Here is a 26,436-nt window from a genome sequence, read left to right on the forward strand (position 1 = left end):
CTAAAGTTTAATTGGATAACACTTAACATCTGAAGTTTTCTTCAGCCCCTTGCCTCTGCCGCCCTGCCACCCACCCCAGACAAGGGTAGGAGAGGATTCCTGGGTTGTCTGTGTACAGTGCTGGAGCCGTTCAAAATGCTGACTTTCTCTTTGGGACAATGTGTTGCCCATTAACTTAGAGGGAAGGAAAAAAAAAAGTTGTCTCAAAGAGGAGCCTTTTAAAAAAGCTGTGGCCACGGGTAGCAGTGAAACATTGTGGGTGTCTGGGGCAGGAGTCTCTGAAGGTCAGTGGCTCTGGGTGGACCCCCAACTTGTTCCAGTTACCTCTGCTGTTGTTGGAGGTCAGTGAACCCCGTTACATCAAGGGCATCCCCAGCCAGGTGGCGACACAGCCTCCATTGCTTCCCTGCTCTGACTCCCCACAAACATAGACTTCTGTGGCTTAGGGTCCCCACAAGGTCGAGGAGAGAAGGCCTTCCCTGCCGCCTCATGATGGGGCCTGGTTTGCAACACACTGTGGCGGGAGCCAGGATGCTGACACAGACTCACGTGGCCAGCAGCTGTGGCCTGGTTTCCGTGGCCAGGGCCAGGAGAGGAGAGGGTGGCTGCGGCGCTGGGGTACATTCAGTTTGTCCCTGCTATATTGCCAGACACTTTGCAGGCTTTCTCTTGACTCAAGCTGTGAAAGGAAAACTATTTTTATTGGGGCAAGTTTTGCTTTTCATTGACACTGTCTCAGGGACCTCTCTTACTGGAGTTTTGGCTCTGCACAAGACAAGTAGCTCCTGCTGCAGGATGAGCCCTCCCCGGTCTTCCAGCCAGTAGAGCTTCCCGCAGCCCTCAGAACTGGGCCCCATACTCCTGTTATGGCAGGTGGTTATGTTGTTGGATCTCCTGCCCAAGATTGGGAGCTCTGGTTCCTTATTGGGCTTATGTCTTCTTGAGTGTATCAAGCAGAGACTCAAGTCACCCAGGAAGGAGTTAAAACAGCTTACAAAGAAGCTGGCTTCTGTTCCTGGTCAGCCTGCTTCCCCGCACTCCCCCCCAAGTGACTAAGGTTTCATGTAGCTTGGAAGATCCTGTTCACCAAGCTTGGGCTACCTGCTGGGCTGGGCAGCTGCCCTCTTCTCTGGAATCCTGTAATGTGTGTTGCAGACTTGCAGCCCTGCAGCTCTAGACCCACTCAGTAGGGGCTGCACTATCAAAGATAAGCCTGCATGTGTATGATCGGACTTGGTCAAGTTGTGCGCGTAGAAACACGATCTCTTTGTCCCACGTGCCACGGGGTAAGCTTAACCTTCTGCTGGCCCTCTGTAGGAGCTGCCAAATCGGAGTTGCCTCCGATTTGACTGGGCTCGCCTGGTGTCTTTTTATTCATTTTATAAATGAGTGGGAGGGCAGAGGCTGGGAGGCCAATTCCTTTGGAGGATTGGGCTAAGGCCTGGGGATTAGTTCATTTGGCCACATGGCCCCTGCCTAGGCCCAGTGGAGGACAGACAAGTTCTGCAGGGCCTTGGCAGCCAGTCAGTCTGTCCTCACATGGGCTCCTCACTTTCTTAGAGTAGCTGTCTGTCCTGACCTAGGCAAATGGTTGTGTGTCAAGGCTTTACTCCTGAGTTATAGACAACCTTCAGAGCCCCAAGGCCTCACAGGTCAACCGGCTCCTTCCTTAGTTCGACGGCGGTCCTCAGCACATAGTTTGTAGGCCATGTGCCGATACAGGCGGAGTCAGGTATGCGGGTCCCTTGCCTACCTTACAGCTCCCAGTGGGGGATTGGGGACCATGTCCTGAGGCTGATGGGAGGGAAGGGAAGAACACAGAGAAGAAGTGACTCTCACATGGTACCTGGTTCACCTGTAATGCAGAGGCTGCCATGGAGTTCAGGGCCCTGGAGCATCCTGTCCACGTGTGGGGAATTGCAGTGCGGGGGGGGGGGAGGGGAGGAGCAGGGAGGGGCTGAGCCCTGGGACCTCTCTCTTCAGCCGGTTCCTGAGGGACCTGCTGTCTTTCTTCTTCCTGTATCCAGTACTGTTGGCGACCATTGTTCTGCCTTGTCAGCGTTGCCTGCGTGAGGCTCTACCGCTGTGCTGTGTTTTCTGATAAATTTTGACACATTCAAGTATCCTCTTCCAGTGGGTTTTGTCCCTTTGGTTCTGTTCCTGGCACTGGGCTGTTTGCTGAAGTGTTTTTAGTGCCTGTTTAATTAGTAGCTGCAGAGGAGGCATAAAATCGCCAGGAACCCTCGAGGAAGGAGGGGCCATAAAGACCGAACACTGCGGTACTCACAGCGCTTTGTCCCTCTTCTGATCAGGATGCTTTGAACCTATCTCTTCAAATTAACTCAGGAAGCCTGAGTTTCACACAGGTTAATTGCATGCCCACGAACACACTCTGGGTTATTTATAGAAGGGTGTGATTTCATGGGAGAGAAAACTATCCAGACACAGCTAGGCCCTGCTAGGACCCCTCACCCATGCTTCCTGTAGATGGTTACAGCTGGGAGAAGGGACACTGGGCCCCATTTCTTATGGAATCCACAGAGAGCCTTTGAGGTTTTGAGTCAGGTGCTCCTGGCAACTAAAAGGTCTTCCCTCAGATGTATCAAGGTAGCTGTGCAATCAAGAAACACAGCCGATTGCCCTGCCCCATGATATCCAAGGACCAGAGGCCTTGAGCATGTCATTGTCCCTCTGTAAACCTCACCTCCCTCTTCTGTACAAAACCCATATGTATGTATGTATGTATGTATGTATGCATGTATGTGTGTGTATGCATGCATGCGTATATGTATATACCCATATACATGACACATATGCACATATATGTGCGCGTATATCTCTATCTCTATGTAATATTGCAAAGTAGGGCTCCGGGAGTGTATCTGTGGATTAGAACATGTTGGGCTGTTGTAGATCTGGTCTTGGCTAGGGCCCCAAGGCAGAATCTGAGGGTACTCAAAAGACAGCTGAATGTCCCTGGGCTCCATCCTGTCATTTTTTCCTCTTCCTCCGTTCTCTCATCTGTGAAATGGACGTAAGGATCGGGCAAGCCCTGCTGCTGTCTGGAGGACTTTGCGTGAGGTCATTTAGGGCAGGCATTCGGAATGATGCTCTGGTGTAATGATCCCCCAGACGTTATGATTTATACGCAAGCAAGCAGTAGGGGTTTCGCAATCCGACGGCGTTACGTATCTGGCACTGGGCGGGAGCTTCCCTTAAACCGCATCCCTGAGTTTCCATGCTTTAAAGCGTTTAGCCTCTTGGCTGGCTCCGTCATGCACCAGTCTTAGGAGGCGGAACGGGAACTGAGAGACTTCATTGCATATTTAGAAGCTGTAAATGGTCATCAGCCAGAGTGATTAATGCATGTGCTTGGCGAAGTTCAAGGTCTCACGCGAGAACACATAGCATCCAGGCTCGGGGAAGTAGAAGTGTTTGGATTTAATAGAAGGAGTCAGTTGCAGTCATTAGTATATGCTGGAATCACAGGGCAATCTTGTAAAGTTAAATTCAATTTACTTTTCTACTGAAATTGTGCTTGCTGTGTTATTTAACTAGTCTGGGGTTTCTTGGCATGGGTTAAAGGGACAATAAAGATAAAAGAATACCTGTAAGTAAATAATAGGGTTTAGCGAGAGAATCTATCGTCTTCTCTTCCTTCAGTTATATCCCGGTGTTCGTCCCGGTTGTTTTTTTATACCCGGAGCCCTCCAATGGGATGCCTCGGATCAGACCACCCTAGCTGTAGAGACTTGATGCAATTAATACAGTCTGTCTGGAAAGTGGCCTTATTTCTGGAAGTTTTATGTTAATGATATGGTCTGCACGCTGCACATTTTCATACCAGAATGAAGAGCAAGCTGGAGTTTCTTTCTGGACTGGGTTTGATTAGCAGCAGGGGCTCCCTGGGCAGCCACTCTCCCAGAGGACAGAGGTTGGCAGTTCTCCCTGGTCCTGCCAGGGCGCTGCCTGGTGGGTGTGGTGTACTGGGTGCTGGGGGGTGTTCAAGCCTTCATGGGGAAGGAGGGGCCGTGAGGGCGCAGTAGTGAGGCGTGTGTGGAAGCCTCCAGAGGGAGGTGACAGATGCACTTTTGAGTTCCTCTGCACTGTAATGCTTTTTTGGGGGTGGGGTGGGGGGTGCTTTCTGCGTTTAACAGGTCCCCATGTCAATGGGGCTGGCTCAGTGGAATTATTAAAAACTTAGAGAGCCCTACTGGGAATGTAGTTCCGTTGGCAGAGTGCTTTGCCTAGCATGCACGAAGCTCTGGGTTCAGACCCTAAGTCGCACACTGTGTAAAGCAGGTGTGTGGTGTCAGCCAGTTACTCATACTTGGGAAAGGAAGGCAGCGGGGGGGGGGGGGGGGTTAGAAGTTCAAGGTCAGTCTCTGCTACACAACAAGTTCATAGGTCAGTCTGGGTTATGGGAGACCCTGACTCAAAAAAAAAAAATCAGTTAGTCATTAGTCATTTGTCCCTTTTCAATGTCTATCTAACAAAGACATTGGTAGTCTGGCCCCATGACTGACATATACAGCATGTTCTGCAATTCCTGGAGATTGGCTCCTAAGATTGACTCTGGTGTGTGTGTGTGATCTTGGGATGGCTCTGCTGTAGCTGCTTTCCTTCAGGGTCTGCCTAAGACTTGCACAGTGTCTTCCCTGACTTGACACATGCCAGTAGAGAGCTGCCAGCCCCCTGGAGGTTGACAAGGATTCGGTGGACTTCAGAAAAAGACCGCTGTCCACTGTCCATTGTCCATGTAGCAAGTCACACCTTTCAGCACCAACAAGGGCCAGAGCAGCTGCAGTGGGCTCAGGGGAGAGGGGCTGCAGCTGGCCAGCGGGGTAGGACTCACCGGGGTGACTACCTTCAGATGAAAGAGGTCCCAACAGCACAGGCGTTACTACAGATACCATTTCGGCCTCTGCCGGCCTTTCAGAAGGCACAGCTAAATCAAAGAATTCTGTTCAAATCTGTACAAGATGTTGCTGTTTTTCTGCTCTGACAGGAGAGGCATTTGGAAGAGCAGTTTCTTTTTCTTTCTTTCTTCCTTTTTTTTTTTTTTTATAGCTGTCTTAAAAAGGAGTTTGGCTGTTTAGCACAGCTGGTGCTCATTACGTTATGGACCGGCAATGAAATAGCATGTGTAATTAATTTTTAATGCAGCGCTGGGTGCAGCACTTTCAAGCAGTTAGTGGATGCGAAGGCCCAGTGCTGGCTGTGGACATCAGAGACCTCAGAGCCAAACAGCCACAGGCTCCTTTCAAGGGGATTTGACACTGGCAGAAGAGGATGCTCACCACCCTCCGTGCCGAGGGGGCTCATCCAGAAATAAGTTTGTTTTCGGTGGCCCAAGGGTCAAGCCAACCCTCCCTGAGCCAGGATTAGGGGTTCTGATTGGACATCTCATCAGACCCTCTTGCCATCTAGATGGAGAAACTGAGCCAGGCTGGAGGAAGACACCGTAAGATACAAGTGGGTGACAGAGCTGACGTGGCTCTACCTCTCCCGGGCTCTGCCCACTAGACAACACTGCCCTCTTTTCTTTTCGAAACGGCAGCCTTTGTATCCCAGGCTTCTGATCTTCTGATCCTTGGAACAGAAGACCCATGATCTGTTGATCCTCCTGTCTTAACTTGGAGTGCTGGGATTTCAGGTCCACACCCCTATGCGCTGTTCTGGGTAGTGCTAAGGACTGAACCCTGGCCTTCATGCATGCTAAGCAAACATTCTACTGGTGCCACATCACCAGCCTGCATCCTGATCCACCTTGAGTTCACATCGAGAGCTGGTGAAGGATGGACGTCCAAGGGAGATGTCTAACAACCAATTTCTGTCTTGCCTCCAGGTTCGATGTCCTGTGCGCTGGGGCTTGGCAGCAGGTAGCATTTTGACAGCAATGAACCCCAAATAAGTGGTCCTGGGACTCTGGTGAGGTTTTTGGCCTCTGCTGTGGTTCACTCCCCTATGCTTGAACCTGTTCTGAGACTGCCTGTAGGCTTGCCTGCATGGTTGCTGTCCAGTCTATCCTGGGAACTGCTGCCATGGGGCCTTCTTTGGATTAGGCACAGGAAGCAGATCTGGGACCTCCTGGGTCCTGTTCTTCTCTGTGCCATTGGGTGTGAATGCATGGCCCTAGGCTGCCCACTCCTCCTCTCTGCCTCAGTCTCTTCATTTGTCATACAGGGGCACAAGTAACCCCTTTGGGAAGGCAAAGACTGAGACGCCTCTGTCAGGGTGTGCCAGGGCAGGAGGGAGCAGGCCGGATGACCCTGGCTACTGTGATGACCAGTCTGCCGACTCTGACAGTCCTCCTGTGGGAGTTTCTTAGCACATGCATGAGACGGCAGAGGCGCCGTTACTCTCGCCGTTTTTTAGAACTTGCTGCTGTTAATCCACAAAACCTACTATGTGCCAGCTCTGCCCCTCACCCGACATCCTATTCTTATCTTCCTCCAGGAAGAGAGAACCCCTCATCTCACTTGGGTATCCTCTACTCAGGGAGCGCAGGCCACCCAACCGAGGTCACACAGCACAAAATCCGCAGAACCAAAGGTGCAGGCTGGGCTCTGCTGGGTCTCTAAGCTGCATTGCCTCTGTCTGTTCCCTCCGCCCTCCCATTGAGCTGTGGTGGCTGCTTGTACCTGCCTATCAGATGCCCACCATGCTGGTGGAACAGCAGCTGGCACTTAGACATGGTCCCTGAAAGGGTCCTCAGGGTTCTTTATTTCACTGACCACATTTGTGTCTGACCCTGGCCTAGAAATGGGACCCTTGGGTGTGTGAAAACTGGAGTGTACCCAAGACTCCTGAGGCAGGAGGAGGGGAAGGCTGCCCTTCAGTTCGGCTAGGCCATGGCAGCTTTGATGCGGGCCTTCATGCATGACTGGACTTAAGGGGGACACGAGCACTGAAGAAGAGATGGGGGAGCCCATGAAAGACAGTTTTGGCAAATTGATCTAAGACAACTTTTTGTGTTTCTGGTGTCTGAGTGGTAATCCACTCTGCCTGAGCCAGGCTTTGTGCTCTCTGCCTCTTCTGTGTTTGTGGTAGGGCCTGCACCTCGAGGTACCCAGGACACTCGTGGCCATCCTGGGGTCTGATAAGGTGAGGAGATTCAAGGCAGGTCCAAAGTCAGGTACTCTGGGGAGGATGGCTTGCTTCCTTCACCCGTGTGGAGCCTGCCTCTTTGCACTGAGGGAGAAACTGAGTTTGCTGTCGTGGGGTGGCCTGGGGTGAGTGCTCTTTTTTTTTTTTTTTTTTTTTTTTTTTTTTTTTGGGTTTTTCGAGACAGAGTTTCTCTGTGTAGCCCTGGCTGTCCTGGAACTCACTCTGTAGACCAGGCTGTCCTCGAACTCAGAAATCTGCCTGCTTCTGCCTCCCAAGTGCTGGGATTAAAGGCGTGCGCCACCACTGCCCGGCCTGGGGTGAGTTCTAAAAGTCATAATTATACGGAAGAATTACAGTTTTGAACACCCCCCCCCAACCCACCCTTAGTTCTAGAGACTGAACCCTGAGCCTTGAGCTTGGTCAGGTGAATAGAGTGGTTCATGTTTTCCAAATCTGTGGCAGGGGCAGAAGGAGGGAGACTGCTTATTGGAGGTGTTTTACTGCAACTCCAACTCCGAGTCTCTGAAGCCATGGAATCTGGTTTACCTAAGTCAAGACTGGCTAACTGAATCGGAGCAGGAATGGGGAGAAGCCATAGGGTCTCTCGGTGGGAGGTGTTCCAGCTTGTTCTAGATCTTCCAGGAACCGTGTCCTGGACAGTTCTGTCTGTCTGTCTGTCTGTCTGTCTGTCTGTCTGTCTGTCTATCTGTCTGTCTGTCTCTCTCTCCCTCTCGATCTTATTTATCAGGAAATGTCACATTACCTCAGTGTGTGGTCACAGGTGACAGAGGCAGCAGCCTTGGTTTCTCTTTCTCATCCAGGTCCTTATACCTAGTGTTGGGCCCACAGGACATGGTCAGGCTGTTGTCTGCAATCCCAATGTGCATGGGTCCTTGGCTCCAGCCTTCTGAGTTTTGAATTCAGACTATCTTTGGGGGCTGGCATCCTGCAGAATGCACACCGACATCTCAGATGTAGCTTGATTGATATAGAATGGCGTGTCTGATGACGGCTTCCCTGAATCCCCAACGATGCCCTCCTTACCACTTCTACCTGGCGGGGGCTGGTAGGGAGACACACAGACGTGACTTGAGATGCTCCTACGGGGCCCTGGATAATAAGACCATCTGTGTTTTATCATTCTGCAGGGAGGGAGATCAGGGGTCAGAAGGCTCGGGTCTTCTCCAAGGAGGTTAATGCAAAACTGAACTTGCTTTCTGCAGAAACCGGCAGATGGGATCGGTTCATAAAACTGGACGTTAATTATTGCCTTTCTTAATAAGGTGATGACTGGCTGACGGGGTGAGGCCTGCCCTACTGGGTGGGTGTGTGTGTCGGTGACTCGGGGTGAGCTTAGTCTGGACTTAGTTAATTCAGACTTGGTCTCCTTGCCCTGGATTTCCTTGGGTTTTTATCAACCAGCTCATTCGTTCTGTATTTAATCATAGAAGAAACCCTTGACGGATGGCCCATGGTATGCTATGAGGTTTTTTTTTTTTAAATTATATTTTGAGACAGGGTCTCATGTAGCCCAGGTTGGCCTTGAACTTGCTGCTTCCATCTCCTTAGTGCTGGAATGACAAGTGTGTGCCCCCATACTCAGTTTCTGTGGTGCTGGGAATCAACCCCAGTTTCTTCTGCATGCTAGGCAAACACTGTGCCAACTGATGTATTCCAGTCCCGTAGAATCGAGTGCCACAATGGTACAAACGTAGGATTATGAAGTCTTTTTTTTTTTTTTTTTTATTGTGGGTAAAGTATGTGTAAGATTTACAGTTTTGATAGGTGGTCACTACTGCCGCCGCCGGTACTAGAGCCTAGAGCCTTCAGCTTGGTAGGGCATGCCCTAGCACTAAGCTACAACCCTGGCCTTGTTTGAAACAGTTTTTAAATATGCACGTCAGTGGAGCTAAGCACATGGCTACTATGTGGCCATGGCCTCCTTTCTTCTCCTGAACGGTCTCCTGGTAAACACCTCAGTCTCTCCTTAAACAATGACTCCGTTTCTCCTCTCCCAGCTCCTGGAAACCAACGTTCTCCCAGCTATTTCTTTCATTGTCACAGCTCCGGGGACTTCCTGTGGAATGCAGTGTACTGCACCCGTGTGTGTGTGTGTGTGTGTGTGTGTGTGTGTGTGTGTGTGTGTGTGTACGTGTACTTGGCTGTGTACCACTCCCTTGTGCGGATGGCTTGCATTTGCTCTTGTGCTCTTCCATTCGTCTGTCAGTGGGGCAGCTTCTGTCCTTACCTGTTGTCAACACTACAGCTGTGACCCTGGGTGTGCACATGTACTCAAGGGCCCGCTTTAAGTTCTTTTGAGTGTGTATCGTGGGTGACTCTGTGGTTATTGTTTATTATTATTGTTGTTGTTATTTATTATTTATTAATTTAGAGGCAGTCACTCAGCTTGTCCACAGAGGTCGCCCTGTTTTGGACCCTTGCTGATTTTTTGCATGAGGCTCCAGTTGCTGGGTTTTCGGGCTAAGGAAGCCGTTCATCAAGGACATGTGAGCTCACTGAAAGGACGTGGTTAGTGCATCCTGGGTATGATTTGAGGCCAGACCCCACTGACTCAGGCTTAGCACGGCTTTGAGTTACCTGCTTTAATTCTTGGTAAGGGTTCCAGTCCCCTAACCCTCCCCCCCACCCAGGACAACTTTGTCTACTCAGTTAGCTGTTTTATTTTTGTTTTTACTTTTTTTTTTTTTTTTTTTTTTTTTTTTTTTTTTTTTTTTTTTTTTTTTTTTTTTTTTGGGACTGTGTAGCCCTGGCTGTTCCTGGAACTCACTCTGTAGACCAGGCTGGCCTCGAACTCAGAAATCTGCCTGCCTCTGCCTCCCAAGTGCTGGGATTAAAGGCATGCGCCATCACTGCCTGGCCAGTTAGCTGGTTTTAAGTAGTCAGCTAAACATTCACTCAGCATGAGGAGACTTGGTCAAATGAGTGATTTTCAGTGACTTGGAGGCAGCCTGACAGGAGCACTGTGTTAAGAAGGGAAACACATTGCCCTCTCTAAGCCTCAGGGATTTCTCCTTCTCAGAGGATGCTCTTGCTGGCCTCTATCCCTTGACTGGAGGGAGGATGTCTAGGGAACGGCTTTGGGTCCTTTGTAGACTGGTACAGTGATTATGAGAATTCTGCAAAGATGGCTGCTCGGGGCTGCTCTGTACCTCATCTCTGATGCCTTTTTGTGAGTGTTATGGCTGTCTGTGGTAAACGAACAGAAACCAGGTGTTGACGAAGCTACAGATTCAAAGTCACCATGCTGGCTTCCTTTAAAGCAGAAGTTCTCAACCTGTGTGTCCCAATGCCTTTGGTCAGTAAACAACACTTTCAGAGTGGCCTAAGACCTTCTGAAAACACAGATACTTATATTATGATTTATAGCAGTACCAAATTACACTTTACAAAGTAACGACGAAGATAAATTTTAGGGTTGGGGGTCCCCACAACCTGAGGAACTGCATTAAAGGGTCACAGAATTAGGAAGGTTGAGAACCCCTGCTTTGGAGACTGTCTTTTGTTGCTTCTTCCAGCTTCAGGTAAGTCCCTTGGACTCTGGCCACATCATCCTAATCCCTACCCTTGTGGGTAGTGCCTGCTGCAGTCTGCTGCCTTGTCTTCTAGACAATGGGCTGAAGGTACACCTAGACCACCCAGGGTGGCCTCGTATCACGGTCCTTCATTTTACCCACACGAGGCCACACACAGCTTCCCCTGATTTAGTCACGGGCATGTATAACATTTTGGGTCTTACTAGCAACCCCTCTGCACATGCCCCTTGTTGCTGGACTGTAGGCCTCTCCAGGAAAGGAACTTCAGCGTGGTTCCTTTGGGAAGATCTGCTAAGGTCCGGGGCAGTTCTGCACACTGTGTGGTATTCCCCTGCTGGACTCCAGATTGGGTCCCCGACGAGATGGCCACAGGAATGTCACGTTTCTCAGCTGCCTGACACCTCTGGCCAGCTCTCCTCAGGCTCTGTGGCAAGCCGTGTGGCCACATCTGGCCACATCTAGCCCCACCAGTCGAATCCATGTCAAGTCAAGAGTACAAAGTGTGTGTGTGTGTATAGGGGGATGGTTTTTCAACAAGCCTGTAATGATTATGAGAAAAAAAAAATTAACAGAGTTGAATAGAAGCTAAAAATAGTTGGACACACATTTGCCTATAATCTATTTTTTTTTTTTAAGAAAACATAATTATTTTTGTAAACCAGCTCCGAGAAACCAAGGGTATTTTTAGCCTATGTCTTCTAGGATGCTGGGCATCATCCTAGGAAGAGTATTTCAGAGCCCACTGATGTGTGGTGATCTGAGCACGTCTGGTGGCAGCCCCTGGGGGAACAGGGTCTGAAGTTAAGGAGCCCTGTCCTCAGCCTTCCTCTGCTGAGAGAATGGTTCTTGAGAGTCAGACTGGGGCTTCTATGGCTGATGGCATCTGGGGACATCCTGGTCTCACCTGGACAGGTAGCCGTGGCATTGGCTGATTGGTAGCTCAGCTCTGGTTTGGGTGAGGGGGAACGTGTGGTGAGACTAGCCTGGCCTGCTACCTCAGCAGACCTGCAGGAGAGACTAGGGCTTGAGGGGAAAGTGTTCCAAGCCTTCTTGTCGGGAGCCAAACATTGCCTCATGTCATCTCCCTCGTTTTTCCCATTGCTTCTGCCAGGGTCGTTGGGCCTGGCACAATATCTGTAATAAAAAGCCCTGTGTGTGTGTGTGTTTAAATCTGTGTGTGCCTGTCAGTGTGTGTTATGTTGGTGTTTGTTGTTTGTAGGTGTACTTTGACAGTGTGTTATTAAAGAACAGCACCTATTGAGGCTCCTCCTACCCTTCTGTTTGGTACTAGATGTCTCTGGTTCAGGCATGTTCTGACACAGCAGAGCCTGACATTGTAGCCTGCTGTGGCCTTGGTGTGAGGGTGTCTCTGAAGACAGATTTTTCTTCCCAGTGCCTGGTGGGGAGCTCACTGTACTGAGGCCAAGACATCATGGTCAGTCCAGAGTGTGGCCACCCATGAGTGTACACAGGGAGCCCAAAGGCTTTGAAGTGGATGGCGGGTTCTCATCCTGGCTGTGATGAGCTGTGATTGTGGGTGGGTGAGCGAGCCTGTTTCCTCATCTGAAAAAATGGGAGCGGTGCCAACCGAGTGTCCCAGTCAGCCATGACAGCAGGACACATGCTTACCATGGGGTTTTACGCCAGCACTCCTTGCCCATCGCTGAGAGGCAGGCAGTACCATCAATCCCACTTTACAGATGGGGAAACTGAGGTACGGTGACTCCAGAAGTGTTCCTGTTGATTCTTTCCCATTGGTGATACACTCCCTGCCTCAAGCAGCAGCTGGCCTTGTGTCACTGTTACATTTTATTGTTGTTGTAACTATAATTATCATCCTCGAGATCATTACGGCAACCGTTTCCTGGGTGGAGATATTCTTCTGTTGCTGCCCCAGCCAGCCTTGACTTCTAGCCATGTTCTTCCTTTCTGGGCATCTCATCTTTCATCCACCGACTCCTTCTGTTGCTGTACCCGCCGCTCTTCCATTTTGGGCTTGTGCGTTTGAGGTCTCGGGCTTTCTGCTCTAATTGAGATAATGAACACAGTTCCCCACCCCCAGAATCGGAACTGAGAGTCAAGTGCAAAGTGACGGTTACCATTTACCGACCTCCCCTTTCTTTCTCTCTCAGTACGTGTCTCTTTACGAAGGGATTGGCTGGATGCAAACAGCTAATAACCTCTGGATTTATGAAGGCAGCGAGAGCTGGCTTTATAAGCTAGGATACCTGCAGTCAGCGTCCTGTCTCTTTAAGCCGAGGCTCCGACTTGCCTCGGTATTTTACAGTGCCTGGTTTCATTTATGCTGGAGCCAGACTTACTATGTGAGCGTCGTCCGCATGCTGGAATTAGTCTTAAGCTTGCTTCTGTGGCGTTGCCAAATTCCATGTTTGTGTTTTATTTAGAATTCTTTTCACGGCCAGCCGATTCTGTGCCGGCACACACAGGCACTGTTGCGCCCCACGGAGAAAATAAGCAAGCTTGCGTTTTCTTTGGCAGAGGCCGCGGCCACAATAGACTGTGGTCTCTGAAACATTTTTTAAAAGCTATTTTAACCCATAACAGATGCATAAAGTCGGCTCAGGCATGCCAGTTTTCTTAGTTTTAATTAAAAAATAATTACAGTCTAATGGGATGTTAGTGACACATTTGGATGAATGGTCGGTGACATTATCTGCGACTTATAAATTAGTGCCTCTCCCTTGGCTGGGGCAGGACTGGGGAAGATTTGGGGAGGGATATTTGCATATCTGTTCTTAATTGCAGGGTGGGGGCTGGGAGGGTAACATCGATAAGTTAGAGACTTAGGGGCAGGGACCAGGACCTTGGTCAGTGGCTCTGAGACCCAGCGTGTGTGACACAGGCATCTGGTAATATTCTTCTAGCTTCATCAGATAGATACTCACCTGCAAAGTCCTCACACATGGAGAATGGGGTGCCTGGGATGCCTCTCTCCTTCAAGATGGCAGGAAATACCATCTTGGACCTGCTGGGCCTGAAGGCCCGCTGGGAAGGACGAGGGACAGAAAATTATAACAACATCTTACCAAGGGGAACAGAGGTTTGTGGGAAGCTTGTAGCCCACACAGCCCAACTTCAGATGTTTTGGAATCCTTGTCACTCAGAGTCCCAGGGAAGGGAGGTAAGTTTGAAGCTTGTAGGTTCCAAGGTCTCTGCAGATACCAGCTGGGAGCAGTCGGGGTGGGTCATTGCATTGTATCTGGCAATGTGGCGGCTGATCTATGAACCAATGGGCCCAAATTCCCTACCCTCTTTTTGGGATCTGAGAGTCAGAGTCGGAGGGGCCGGTGTCCTGGGCTCAGCCTCTTGGTGGGTCCTGTTCCAGCTCACCCTGCCCTCCTGGATGGGACAGATCCAGTCAGCTACGGTGTGTAGCCTGACTCTCTTCAGTAGCTATGAGGAGCTATGACATCCTACTCTTGGAGATCAGAAAAAGATTCACTTTAGCTATGCCTGTGTGCTTGGTCATGTAGGCTGCTCCTCTGGGGACTGTTCCAGGGGACGCTGTGCTTCATTACCAGGCTTCTTTCATAGGTACCACCCAATGTGTTCTGGGGAGTGGGGTAGGGGGACAGGACTTGCCCCAGGCCACTGGGCTGAGCCAGGACCTGCCTGACTGACTTAACTCCTCACTTTCCCATTGAAAACTGCATTGAGCCACACCCTGTGGCTCAGGATGAAGTCTAGAAGACTGGCTTAGGGTCTTTGTTTTTACTTTTGGGCGTTGGGGGCGGGGTGGTGGTGGTGGTGGTGGCACTTCCTGTTGTCTGGGGTCTAAAATGAGTGTTTCTTAGACAATGTTTTCCCGAGTCCAAATTCCTCCCGAGTAAAATTAAGTTCTTCTATTAAAAGCATGAGTCACACCAGCCCAGATGAGAGTGGTTTTGACGTTCCTCGAATTTTTTTGGAAGGGAAACATCACATTCATGCTAATCCTTGCAATTAAACCTCATCGCTGGGTAATCCACCAGACGCTTGGTAACCTAGCCCTCTGCACGGTGCCGTCCTCTCCTTTACTGTTGCCTGCCCAGAGTTTCTTCCTCCGTTCTGGGCTCATCAGATTCCTCGTGCATGGTCTTGGGTATCTAATTGCCACAGATGATTAATGTCTGGTTGATAAGGTGCCATGTCTGGCTGCCCATGTGAATTCAAAGGAGATGGGAGTCCATTTCTTAGAACTGGAACCAGGGGTTTTCTGCTCAGATGGGGGGTGGACCCCAGGTATCCCCGATGATCAAGAGAGAGACATATATAGGCAGAGAGGTGTCACTGGAGGTGGGTTTGGATCCGCTTTGGGAAATGTAGCCAGGCTGGTGAGGAATTGGATGATATTGTGGCCATGATATCACCTTTCCTAAGCTGCGTGTTTCTCTTACCGTGACCTCTCAGGTTCATCCTCAGCTTTTGCTAAAGATCGTGGTAGGGAGGTTCCCACTGACTCTGGGTCTTTTCCTTATGTGCTTCTGTTACTGCCAATGAGATCTATTCCATCTGCCTGTGGACCAACCTGGGTGTTCCTGGATGCCATGTGTCTAGGTCAATGTTTGGCTCCAGTGAGCGGACCCTGGTTGCTTCTCAAGCCCAGGTCAAAGCCGAAACCCAGTGTGACAGACAGCCCAGGTTAGATGCAGTCGGGAGCCTGTTTCCTATGGTGTGGGCTGCCTACTCCAGTCCTGGAACAAGGGTAGGTTGGCTTAGTTGAAGAACACTGGCCCCTGGAAACGCAGCTGTCAAATGAACCAGACTTGCGTCTCCAAAGCTTGGGGTGCAGTCTTTGAGTTTTGGAGACTAGGGGGTCGTCTTACTTTTATGTCTCTTTATTTCAAGAGTTGCTGCAGGTCACCTGCTGCTCATGTGAACCCTTGGGTAGGTGGAGGTTCTGGCGTCTGGCACCTAGGGGAGACAAGCCAGGGGTGGAGAGGGTATATGGAAGCCGGTGACTGCGATGGGAAAGGTTTTGGGTTTGGAATGAGTGTGGTTTCTGAGTTTGGAATAACACTTCTCTTTGGGATGTGGGGAGTGGGGGTGGGCAGGAATTCAAGTCCATTTACTTATAATAAGCAGAAGCTTCCTCTTTTCACGAGTAAGAAGCAAAACCCCGAGAAAGTGATGCGAAACACAGCCTGGAAAGGCAGTTCGTTTACTCATTAAATCTTCCATAAAATAAATAAGGTTTTAGAATGAAGGGCCCAGCTGCAGGCATTCTGTAGGGAGGGGACAAGTCCATCGGGAACCTCAGAGTGGGAATGGACCAGCAGGCCAGGACCAAGTGTTCCTGCTCCTTGGAAGCAAGAACAATGGACAGGAGTGTCCAAGAGGGGTGTGTATGCACTATACATGTGTGTAAGCATGTGGGTACACTAGCAGTTTACATGTGAGCCTATAACGTGGACATGCGTAGACATGATTTTATATATGTACATGTGTGAGCAGGCTTGTACACATGAGCACATGTATAGAAACATGTGGGTGCATGGGAGCACAAGCGTGTTCATGTGCATGAACATGCAGGTTTGGATGCATACATGTGTTCCTGCTCCTTTGCTAATGCATGTACATGCAGGTGTAGATGCATGTAAGTGCTCACATGTATATGTGTTTGTACATACACGTGCAAGGTGTGCGCATGTGCAGTCAGAGGCAAGTGTAGTCTGTCTATGTGCTTGCATGTCTTCATGTACATAGGCGTGTGTGTGTGTGTGTGTGTAATGTCTCCACTCACCTCTGAGAACCTGTTTGAGATCGGCTGCTGTGGTATTTCAGGTGGGGATCCAGAGCCAGAAATGCACAGAATCAGAAAGAAGTGAGCTGTAGGAACAGCACCCAAAATGCACTGTGACCTGCTGTGGTTCAGTGGTTCAGATGTAGGCTGGGGGTGGGTGTCCATACCCCTCGATGCTCTCCTGCCTGAGGCAGAGTGGAGTTGGGAGAGCACTGAGGGAGTACAAGACGAGCCTTGGCCTGATCCATCCAGCTTTGCCCCTTTATAGCTGGGGGACTGTTCACTTTCATGTTCCAGCCTCAGTTTCCCTCTCTGCTTAAAGAAGATGATGGTGTTACCTCAGTCTACCTATGTACAGTGCTCAGGGTGGGACTGACACATGATAGGCTCCAGCACAAGCAGGCTATGATTGATCTTGTTTGGTAAATGTATTCGGGGTGAAGGTGTCAATAATCTGATAGGCCTGCAGCAATTCTGAAGCTGAGGCATGATGGGAAGGCTGGGACCCTGGGCTTGGCTAGCTCTGGAAACCTTTTTGTCAATGGCATTCTTGTGTCCCCAGTGATAAGCCTACCCTCCCTCTCTCCATCCAGCCAGAGTGAGGCCCTCCCTAAGCTGCTTCTCGGCTTTTGTCAGGCTCTCTCCAAACCAGAGCAGGGAGGATCCTCATGGTTGACTCGAGGTGGTAGGCTTCTCCATCCTCTGCATAAGCTGCTTGGTCTCATTTGGGAGCCTCTTAGACCCAGACAAAGCAGGGCGACATACTAGAGGGTGGATGGAGAGACTGAGAGATCTGGAAATGGTTTCTCCCTGGGGAAGATACGGACAGTAAGCATGTCTGCAGACAAGATGACTAGGGAAGCTGCATGCTTGCCCTGGGCCCTGAGAGCCCTGGCAGTTGGGTGTCTAGTCTACCCACCCTCCTCTCTTGGTGGTTTCAGGCATTCCTTTGGAACAGCGCAACAACCTTCTTTCTTTCTCTCTCTCTCTCTCTCTCTCTCTCTCTCTCTCTCTCTCTCTTTCTTTCTTTCTTTCTTTTTTTTAACAGTCCTGGCCTCATCTCTTTTTTTCTCTTGAAAGGAGCAGGGTGCTGTTGTTATGGGTGCACTTTGGCACGATGCATTTGTGTCTGAGTGGCTGCTTTTTTTGCACCATGGCAGACATTACTAGGTGATCACCACCTTCCCTGATCTGGATAATTCAAGATGAGAGGTGGGCAGGCAGTAGTAATTGATCATACTGGCCAGGAGTTGAAGCCTCTCTTCTGTTCTGGCAGGGCTTTCCTGAATGGAGGGAGGGGCTCATAGATAACAGCTTCCCTGGTGAGAGACGGCGTGTGCTGGAGTCAGACCCCCAACCTTACGTAGATCACAGAAAGGAAGGCTTTGACCTGAGGTCCCACTGTGGGATCAGAGAGCATGGCGGATCAGTCAGTACCACCCCAGGGATCTCGTATTTCACAGTGCTAGGGATGCCAGGGTTCCCTCCAGGTGGCTCTTGGCTACTTTGGAAGTAGGCACTGCGTCACTGAGGCTGTCTCCCCAGCCTGGGAACAGGGGCCCAGGCATCTTGCTGAGATGGTGGTTTGGCATCTTGCCTGTTCTTCCCTTGGGGTCCCACGTGTTCCCGGGTGCTCTGTTGGAATTACATCCAGGGTAGAGCCTATCCTCATACTGCCCTAACCCTGGCTGCGCCTTGTTTTGTCACATGGCCTCTGTGGTCTCTGTGGGTTTCCACCCCAGGGCCATGGCCTGTTCTCCAGTCACCCAAGAATTCTCTGCTGATGTCAGCAGAGGCTGTGTGTCAACAAGGAGTCCTAGGGTCCACTAGGAATGTGAGTTGAGAGAGGGAGAGGGAGAGAGAGGGAGAGAGAGAGAACTGGGAACCTCCTTCTACCTCCAGGAGCTCGGTCATTTCTTTTCTCTCCTCTTCAGGTCCTGCTAAGGTGAAGGCTACTTCTATCTTAGAGACGGATAAACTGAGGCTTAGAAGGCCAAGGCCCTCCTGAGTGAGCCTGCACTGTGGTGTCTGTCCTTCTCTCTCAGGCCAGCTTTGCCACACAGTGTCGCCTCTGACAGGGCACATCAGGGCTTTCTTCACGCTGCCACCCATGTCCCAGCAGTGCTCACAACACTCTTGTCCTTTGGGGGCTCCAGTCCCCATGTCTGTCCTGGCTGCAGTCTATCTTCTGTGGATGTATATGACTATCTGTGAGTTCGTCTTCTAAGCCAATCCTGACTGAGGGCCAGGGACTTTGATCTCTGTGTCTCTGACATCAACATTGTTCCTGGGTCACCAAAGGGCTGAGTTCCTCCTGCTGGTGGGTGGGTAACAAAGAAGCGACTTGGTTGGAGCTTGGGGCTGGGCCTTCAGCCTCTGTGGACAAGATGGAGGATTGGTATGGCTCCTCACTGAGGTGTATAGGTCCCAGGGGCCAGCTCAGTCTCTGTGCTGCCTTGGTACCCCACAAGTCTAGGAAGGCTGCTGGGGATGGCTTTCGTGGATAAGTACCTGTTCTCTGCTGGGTATAGAGTCCAGTTACTTCCATCTGCTGTTAAAGCTATGGTGTTGCTATGGAGACCGGACTCCGGTCCTCCATTCTGCATCCAAGGTGCTCTTCTGGTAGACTTAACAGGTGGACCTTTGGAACCCCACCAGCTGGAATCCCATCAGCTGTAATTGGGTGGTTGAGCTCTGTTATTTGGGACTCCTGGTTAAGCCAGATGCTGTCCAGTAGGCCCAGGCCCTTGTTCCTGATGAGTCTCCGAGAGCCAGCAGAATGCTGTACCTTGGGAAAGAACCCTTGGGCAGCCACCAGCCCCAGCACACCCCAGGACCTATCCGATCACCTTGTATGGGAGAAAGCCCGATGATGCTCTCATGTACGCATATGCTTGCTGCATCATCTCCTGTTCCTGTTTGTCTTGGTGTAAAAGGCCAGTGAGGAGCCGGGTGATGGAGAGCCATCTTTGGAGCCCTCTTGCCCAGAAGTGAGAAAGACTCTGGGAGTGACGAGAGTGAAGAGTTCAAAGCTCCCCTAACTCTGTGCAGGCTTCTGAGTCTAGACGAATCAATCAGGCAAAAGATTGTGTGGAAGGGAAGGAATGAAGGGCCCTTGGCTGGGTAAATTCCCATAGTGAGTGTACAGAGGTTTAGCCTGGTATAGGGAGGCCCAAGAGCTGGGGCAGCCACTCTGTTCTGTTCTGTGAGCTAGAATTAACTTCTGTAATAAGAGGAATAGAAGTTTCATGCTTTATGAAGCATTGAATGATAGGAATAGAATGGGTTACAGAAAGACGTGACAATGGGAGGGGGTCTGGTTGGCAGGCTTCATGACGGGGGCAAGAGAGGAAGGGGTTCGGTGTAGGACCAGAATGTATTATATATGTGTATGAAATTATTGAAATATACATTAGCCATTATTAGAAGGGGAAAGAAAGAGGCAGGAGATGGCTCACTGTTTAAGAGCACTAGATACTCTTCCAGAGGACCTGGGTTAGGTTCCCAGCACCCACATGTCAGTTCACAACAGTCTATAACCCCTGTTCCAGAGGATCCAGTGCCCTCTTCTGGCCTACAACCGATCCTGGGCGCCACTAGCTGAACCCCATTGGCTTGGGTGTCCCTTCTCTAGGTCCCACCCTTTCTGGTGAATGCCAGCAGGCCCTCATTGTCTTCCCTTGGGATCCTCTGTATAGGGCTGCAGTGGCGTTTGTCACTGGTGGCGATTGTCACTGGTGTCTGGGGTGTGCTCTGTGGTGGGGCGGGGAGGCTGAGTTGCTCTGGGAATAGAGAGGGAGGCTACTGTTTCCTTTGCTTCAGGGGAGTTCTGTAGGGCGGGGAGTGATGGTTCTGTCTTCTCTCCTAATTCCCATAGTTCCACCTTCCTGCCCTTACTCAATGGCTGGGAGAGGTGCAGCCATGCCAAGCATCCCGTGGGGTTGGTGCCATTCCTCCTAGGGACAGGAAACTTTGAGCTCGTGAAAGCCAGGCAGGCAGGAGGGCCTTCACTCTGATGTTCCTTCTCCCTAGGTGCTGCTATGGCCAGCCTGGCTGTCAGCTGCACTTGACTGAAGTAAAGCCATCGGATGGAACACAGACTTTAAATGTACAGTCCAGTCCAGTCCAGTCCAAGCTCTTGCCGTTGCAAAATGACAAAAAGCTTCCCCAGGAGTTGCAAAATTCACACTCACAAAAATCTCATGGTTTTTGTTTGTTTGTTTTTTTCTGGAATCAGGGTTTCTCTATGTAGCCTTGGCTATCCTGAGACTCACTATGTAGATCAGGCTAGCCTTGAACTCAGAGATCCATCTACCTCTGCCTCCCAAGTGCTGGGATTAAAGGCGTGTATTGCCACGCCCTGCCAAAGTCTTAATAATACTTTAAGTTCAGAATTCTTTGTTTGGGTTGGGTGACATTCATAACTAACTAGCCTTGGTCTCATGCTGCCTAAGGGCCTTGGGTTGGATATATCTGCTAGAACGTGGGGATCCCTAAAGTGAAGGTGACTCAGTCACTGGGGGTACTGGGAAGTTGGTTGTTAGGGGTGGAGACCCTCTGAACACCCTGCTTTGAAGAACTAGCCCAGGACAAAAGCCCAGTCATGACCAGCTTCATGGTTTCCTTGGCCACCAGTAAGGTCCTTCGAGGCTTTCTGGATTGCCTGGGATCTACTCTGTCCCTGCCCTGAGAAGAGTAGCTGGGAAGTTGTCAGAATATTATCTGCCTTCAGAGGTCATGTGACCAGACCCAAGGGCAGGTGATCTGGGGCCTAGCACACCTGTCCAAGCATGCTCTTGATGAGGGCAGAGGCTATAGCACACTGACCATACACTGGGTTCCATCTAGGCTTTGTATCTGGAAACTGTGTTTGTTTAATGTGGCCGTAGGTGGCAAGGTTCAGGGTTAGGGGGCAGAGTTCCTCATGGCTTTGATATTTTGAATGTGGGATGCTTGCATGCTTCCCTGGCCATCATCAGGGACTCACTGGACCTGAGTTCTGTCTGAAGTGTTTCTTTAGGTCTCTGCGTGTGTATGGGAGAAAAAGAGAAGTTTCTAGACCCTTGTCAAGTTCTGGGCTGCCTGGTACTATCCCTGGCTGTTGAGGGATTTATTCAACTGTCTGTGGGCTAGGCAGCTAGTGCTGGGTCACTACGTTAAGTCAGCAGAGTGTCCCAGGAGCACACAAGCATGGGACTGTGTGCTCTATGTGGATGGGCCAAGTTCCGAGGTCCCCCTTCTTGCGTCTTCCCTCTGGTTAGCCCACCTCACTCACAGCTATTGGGTTCTGCAGACAGGATGAGCTCAGATGTGGCCAGCCAGAGGGGGAGGTGGTGCTCACAGGATTTCCAGTCTCCCTGCCATCTCCCTTCATTTCAGACTCCCTTCCCTCTCAGCCCCCGGAATGGCTAGCCACCTTGGGCAACTGCTTTCTGGGTCCAGGACTCTGTCCCTTGCCTGAAGCCCTGAGTCATTGTACGAGAGTCAGTCCCTTCCCCTGTAAGGCAGGATCCTGGCCAGGAAAGTCTAAAAATATCCATGCTTTGGGGCTGGGAAGTTTCTGGAAGCCCTTAGGAAAGAGGGCTTTCCATCTGTGGAGGTGAAGGATGGGAGGCAGTAAGGTTTTCTGGATGCTGTTGACAGCCAGGGGCTTGACGTGCTTAAGGAGGATTAGTCACGCAGCAGGCTGTGCCCCACAGCCTTCTATCCTTTTCTGATGTCTTATAGGTGCCTTATTTGGGGGTGTTCCCTTTCCTAATGTCCTTACCCACCCCAATTCATTGTCCGACCCAAAGATGCCCTCAGCAGACATTTGTGCAGTAGGCAATAATGAATGGGCACTGGGTAAGTGGATGCTACTCTGTGTCAGGGTCTTCTCCTGCATCCCCCAGTGACCAGGGCAGAGGCGGGTGCCTGGGAAACACTTGTTCTATGGATGCGCCAGCCAAGAACCCATCTTCCCTGCCTTGGTCCTCAGGGGTCCAGTGTGTTCATGCTCTCCCATTAACCTCATTGACCCAAACCTTAAGAAAGGAAACCCGTGGACCCTGCAGTCTCTTCTCGTCCTAAACCCACATTATCAGCTGCTGGAAAGGCATTTGTGATCCACGGAGATCTCAGCCCAGAAGCTTCTTTCTTTATCGGGGCTGAGCCTGTGTTCCCTAAGGCCACAGGCACAAAAATGGAGCCTGGGGAGATGGTGGAGTGGTTCATGAGGAAACACATGGCTGGACCCAGCTTCAGTCCATGGCATAGTAGGGGGATTAGAGAGGCTGCTATTTGTTCTGTCAGAGCGGAGTGGGCATTGGCCAGTGAGGGTAGAGGTGATCAGGAGCTGGCTTCTCATGTGTGGGAACAGCTTTTCCCAAGCACTGCCCTTTCCCCAGAGTGCTTGAAAGAGCAGCTACCCTTTCCCCATAGTGCTTGGGTAGGAGGTGCTGGCTTGGTGATACATTAGACTCTGGCCCGCCTTCCTCCCTAACCAGAGCCCAGGCCCAGCACCGTGAGACTCGGGCTTGTTCTGCTTAAGCCCTAGACTCTTTAACCTGGAGTTACACTACCTCAGTAGGCTCAGTCACCCTGTACCCATAGGTGCCCCGCTCTGACACTTCTCCTGGTGCTCTCTTAGGCTCCTGCCTAGGATGGAACTGTTAATATTGGTGTCTTCCCAGTGCAGGCTTAGGCTTGTCCTCTTCTCTCTCCTGAGGTATGCTTTGGGAAGATCTTTAAATTACCACCTGTAGCTTTCTCTGATGGAAACCCCAGCAGGTGGTCAATGGAGACTACCATCCCTCCTTGCTGGATGAGTTTACCACAGAGGGGAAAAAAAATAACAATAATAATTCCCCCTGAGTTCCCTCCTTGATGAAAGGGATCCTAAGGTGGGATGGTTTGTTCCTGTCAGCCAGACCATGGTTGCTGTCAGCTAGGAGAGACACTTCTCTGGCTGTGCCTGAGAGTGTTTTCAGAGAGGGTTCAGTTAGGAGGGGAGACCCACCTAGGATTCGGCTGCACTTGTTCTGTGGACTGGAACTTTGGAGCAGATGAAACAGGAAGCCGAGGGCCACATTCGTCTCCGCTTCCTGACTGAATGTGATATCACCATGCTTTTCTACCACGGTGGTGGACTGAATGCCTCTCACCGTGAGCCAAAAATAAACTCCTTTAGCTTGACTTCAATGTCGGGTGTTTTCTCAGAACGAGGAAAGGGTCTCATGTAAGGTCAAGCAAGGGGCTCTGGCGTGTGTGGTTGAGGCCACAGCTTCTCCCTGGCATCCACTGGGGACTTTTGTCTGTGTGTAGGTCCTTGCCGACAGGGAGCAGTGTGCTGTGCCGACCAGTGGCCTGGATATCAGGCAGTCTACTGAGAGTCAGAGCCTCACACTCACAAGGACAGAGACCTCTCCCACCCCACAAAGCACTATGGAGGAGATACCAGGGCGTACCATCGTAGGAGAAGTGTCCTGAGATCTGTCAACAGCAACGCTCATTCTTTGGGTGCTAGGACAGAATGCAGAAAGAGGGGAGGTCCAGCTGGCCACCGGCACCACCTGAAGGCAAACACATTGCTCTAGAGCGGTGGTTCTCAACCTGTGGGTCTCGACCTTTTCCAGGTCTCGTATCAGATCTCTATATTATGATTCATAACTGCCAAGATTATAGTTATGAAGTAGCAATGAAATAATTTTACAGTTGGCATCTTCACAACACGAGGGATTGTGCAAAAGGGTCGCGGCATCCGGAAGGTTGAGAAGCTCTGCTCTAGGGTAAGAGTGGGTTGCTTATTTCCCAGGGAACAGTCTTTTTGGGACAACCCAGCGGTTTCCAGCTGTGTGGTCTTAGGGTCATCACTTTACCCCTCTGAACCCTAGAGGTTCTTCGTCTCTAACTGAGGAAGAAACATCTCCTATGAGCCATGAGATGGGTAATGGTGGTGCTGGTACATTCTTCAGCTTGTTACCAGGCTTGGATCTAGATGTGTGTGCACCTGGGGTTGGGTAGGTTGCTGTTTACTGGCCAGTGTGATCTCCTGACCTTCTGAGTTAGCCCAGTTCTTGCTTTAGGGTAGAAATCCCTGGCCAGAATTGTTTTTTTCCCCTGTAGATAGATATACTGGCACTAGACCCTTGGCCACCTGCCCAGGTTCTGAGTGTTCTTTGGCCTATGTTGGGGAACTTGGGGTGGCATGTGTCCCTTCTGGTCTGCCTTGCCACAGTGTTCCGCCTTCTCCTTGCCTACTGGAGCTAGCTGAGCCCATGGCCCTCTATGGTCCCATATGATCTAGGAGGGGCCTGCATCTTTCATAGCCCAATATTATTTGGGTCAACAGAATGTTCTGTGCAAGCCTGGAAGGCCCCGGATTAGAGGTCAGTGGAGTACAGATTTTGCCTTCTGGGAGCTCCAGGCTCACTGGTTGTTTAAGATCCACTCTATGGTAGGCCAAGAACAGCTGTACCAGCTTCTTGCCCTAGGCCAGGGACATGTGGCCCTGAAGTTGGGGAGAGAGGGTTGCAGGTTTGTAGGGGTCTGGGGCTATGGCTGTGATTCTAAGCACGTGGGCAGTTGGATACCATTTCATTGCCTTGGTTATACTGGGCCTAAGTGGAGGCTTCCTCTTCTGTTTGGGGATACAGGCTCAGACGGTCAGCTAGTGTGAAGACTTACATAGTGTCTACATCTGTGCTTAGGGTCTTAGGTACAGCTCATGACCCCTGGGTTGGGTAGTTCTGGTTTTGGGCGCTTAGCAGTGGTGGGGAGCACGGGGCTTCTGAGCAAAGAGAACCACTCCTTTGCCCGCCAGGGAATCTGTTGTCTCTTTAGCACTGAGACCTGGCCTTTGTTGCTTAGACCAAGGGCTCTGCTCCCAGCTACAGACTCCTACCCACCACATCTGGATTTCAACATACTCTTGTTGGTGGGCTCTTGGGCTTTTTACCATCCACCTGTGCCTTGTGTTACTAGCAGAGCTGTTTAAAAAAGACAAGAGTCCCTGTCCGTGGTAGAATTCCTTGCCTTCGAAGCCGAGGGCTGGAGAAGTCAGGGGGAGCTGTTACACAAGAAATAGGCTGTCGTAGCTTGCAATTTGGGGAAGCAGAACTGGCAGGGCTTTTTATTTATTTATTTTTCTTTCCTTCTTAGGCACTTTGTATTATTAAGATACTCTGTCTTATAGGGGACGCTGGATAATTAATCCTGGGGAGAGGTAAAAACAACAAGCGTTCTAAGAATATATTTAAATACTGAGGAAGTTCCTTAGTGTGGATCAGGAAAATTCCTGTGGGCTTGTGCCATGAGTAAGAGAAGGGTCCATCTGTATGTGCTGAAATGTACTTTTCCCTTCAGAAAATGGGGTCATGTATACGCAAACAAGTGCGTGTGCACACACAGACACACACACACACCACACGCACATACAGACACATACACACAGACAGACACACACAGATATAGATAGACACACATATACACAGATATATACATACACAGACACACACATATACATAGATATGCACACACACATGCACACACAAGACACACAGACAGAAACAGATAGACACACATGCAGACACACACACATGCACAGACACACACAGAGATACAGACAGATACACACATAGATACAGACACACGTATGCACAGACACACATACATATACACAGACATGCACACACGTGCACACATAGACATATACATAGACACAGACACAGATATAGATAGACACATACAGATACAAACACATATACACAGATACACAGATACAGATAGACATACATACACACACATATGCACAGACAAACATGCATGCACACATACAGATACAGACACACACATACACACACAGAGATACAGACAGACATACATACAGATACAGTCACATATATACAGATACATGCATGTGCACTGACATACACACATGCACACATAGAGACACACACAAGCACACACACAGATATAGACTGACACATACACAGACATGTGCGTACGTGCGCGCACGCACACACACACACACACACACACACACACACACAC

At 50.3% G+C, this 26,436-nt stretch overlaps 1 protein-coding gene across 5 annotated transcripts in view; it reads left to right on the forward strand.

Annotated features, from left to right (window-relative positions):
- Nucleotides 1–26,436, forward strand: part of Bcl11b (BCL11 transcription factor B) — a 94,441-nt gene that overhangs the window by 39,356 nt on the left and 28,649 nt on the right. The window lies entirely within an intron of this gene.

This window comes from Arvicanthis niloticus, chromosome 23 (genome assembly GCF_011762505.2).
Source record: "Arvicanthis niloticus isolate mArvNil1 chromosome 23, mArvNil1.pat.X, whole genome shotgun sequence".
Classification (NCBI taxonomy): domain Eukaryota; kingdom Metazoa; phylum Chordata; class Mammalia; order Rodentia; family Muridae; genus Arvicanthis; species Arvicanthis niloticus.